General features: G+C 40.0%; 1 pseudogene; it reads left to right on the forward strand.

Annotated features, from left to right (window-relative positions):
• The first annotated feature begins 2,126 nt into the window (after positions 1–2,126).
• On the forward strand, positions 2,127–2,224 carry LOC120105587 (small nucleolar RNA R71; annotated as a pseudogene).
• The last annotated feature ends 334 nt before the right edge of the window (positions 2,225–2,558 follow it).

Raw genomic sequence — 2,558 nt, forward strand, 5'->3', positions numbered from 1 at the left:
TCGTAGGATTCAACCTGCGTTGCATCTGCCTTGTATTTTTGGCATTGTCCTCCAAATATATCCGGTTCGTGCAAATTAAAGGGCTAATCCCCTTCAAGTCTGCAATAGACCACCCTAAAGCTCCTTTATGATTCTTTAGAACACCAAGTAATTTTCTTTCTTGGGCATGATCAAGATCAGATGAGATGATTATAGGAAAAGTGTCATCGGATCCAAGAAAGGCATACTTGAGTTCCTTCGGTAAAGGTTTCAACTCGAGCTTAGGTGCTTGTTCATGGGATGGTACTATCTTTGTTCCTCGAGATGGCAAATGTTCAAATTCCTCTATTCTCGGTCTCCACCCATTGACCATCATAACATCCGAATTATCTAAACCAGGTGGGACCACATCATTAGCAGTACCTTCAGAACACCAATCTATTAAACCATTGTTGGCCGATTCAGTAAATGTTTCTTTTAACAAATATTCTTCCGCAATGGTTTCAACCCATTCAACTTCTTTACTTTCTTCATGATCACTGGGTTGTTTACCTATACTAAAGACGTTCAGTTCCAAGGTCATATTTCCAAAAGAAAGCTTCATGACACCATTCCTACAATTGATCAATGCATTAGAAGTTGCAAGGAATGGGCGTCCTAAGATGACCGGAATCTGAGATGGTGAATTGGAAGCCGGATGTGTGTCCAGTACGATAAAATCAACAGGAAAATAGAACTTGTCTACTTGGACCAACACATCTTCGATAATCCCTCTAGGGACCTTCACTGACCTGTCAGCTAATTGTAAGGTCACAGTTGTTGGCTTTAACTCACCCAACCCGAGTTGCTCATATACCGTATATGGCAACAAGTTCACACTCGCTCCTAAATCTAGCAATGCTCGCTCAATCCTAAAATTGCCAATGATGCACGAGATAGTTGGGCAACCTGGATCCTTATATTTAGGAAGAATGTTATGCTGTAAAATTGCACTCACATTTTCAGCCAGAAATGCCTTCTTCTTGACATTTAAACGACGCTTGACAGTGCACAAATCTTTTAAAAATTTTGCATAGGAAGGCACTTGTTTTATTGCATCAAGAAGAGGTACATTGATTTTTACTTGCTTAAAAAGCTCAAGAATTTCAGAGTTTGGTTCAAGCTTTTGCAAGGGCTTTAATCTTTGTGGAAATGGTGCAGGAAAAGGACATTCAATTTTTTTAGTAGATGTTGGTGCTTCAGTTTCTTCATTATCCTTTTCTTTTGTCTTTAAAGGGTCAGAATCAGGTATGGCTTGAGTTTGTTCTGGGACTGGTCGGTCAATAATCTTTCCACTTCGCAAAGTTATTATACTCTTCGCTTGTTCTTTATGCAAAGTTGAAGATGATGCATTGCTACCGCCGTAGACTTGAGGGTTAGGTTGTGGTTGAGCTGGTAGCTTACCCTTCTCTTGAGCACTTAAAACAGTGGTCAGCGTTGTCAGTTGATTTCTTAATTCATCATTGATTTTGGCTTGACCTTGCATGAAAGATTGCAAAGTTTCTTCGAGACTGGATTTTTGAGGGGGTGGGTGTGCATAATGAGGTTGCGGAGGTGGAGGAGTTGGGTTATATACTTGTTGAGGTTGGTCATTCCTCCACCTAAAATTTGGATGGTTCTTCCATCCAGGGTTGTAAGTACCCGAAAAAGGATTATTGAAAGATTTTTGATAGGTATTCATAACATTGGCCTGATCGTGCAAGACTTCCTTGAATGCGGGTATTGTGGGGCAATCAGTGATGAGATGGCCAGGCATCTCGCAAATCCTACAACACTCGCTGTTATGTTCTACGGTCTTGACGGGTTCAATCCTTCTAAGTTCAATTTCCTCTACCTTCCTAGTAAGGGCTGCCATTTTAGCTTGAATATCATCCTGAGTATTAAGGTTGTAAAGGCCCCCGTGTGGAATGCTAGTAGGCTTAGGCAAAGGTTTATTCACTCTATCCCCTGTATCCCATAATTGTGCAGTCTCTGCGAGAGAGTCTAAATAGTCCCATGCCTCATCGGGTTGTTTTTCCAAAAATAGACCATTGCACATAGTCTCTATAAATTGTTTTAACTGTGGAGACAATCCTTCGTAAAAGAAACTAATGGTTCTCCATGTTTCAAACCCATGATGAGGACAAGAGAGAAGCAAATCTTTAAATCTCTCCCAGCATTCATAAAATGTTTCATGGTCTTTTTGTTGGAAATTACTAATGTGCCTTTTCAAAAAGTTAGTCCTTTGTGCGGGAAAGAATTTTTTCAAGAATTCTCTTTGCATGTCATGCCATGTTCCTAGCGATCTAGGTCTCAAGGTGTTCAGCCATGTTTTGGCTTTATCCTTTAAAGAAAAAGGAAACAAGGTCAATTTAAGGACATCTTCCGATACATTTGGCACTCTAAATGTGATACTAATTTCCTCAAAATTCTTAAGGTGAAGATAAGGGTTCTCGGATTCCATTCCATGATACTTTGGCAGCAATTGAATTACTCCTGGTTTGATTTCAAAGTGTCCTACATTTTCAGGAATAATCATGCATGAAGGTTGACTAGTCCTA

The sequence above is a fragment of the Phoenix dactylifera genome, chromosome 1, assembly GCF_051530095.1.
Source record: "Phoenix dactylifera cultivar Ajwa chromosome 1, Ajwa_hap1_PhDact_Kaust_v1.1, whole genome shotgun sequence".
Taxonomy (NCBI): Eukaryota; Viridiplantae; Streptophyta; class Magnoliopsida; order Arecales; family Arecaceae; genus Phoenix; species Phoenix dactylifera.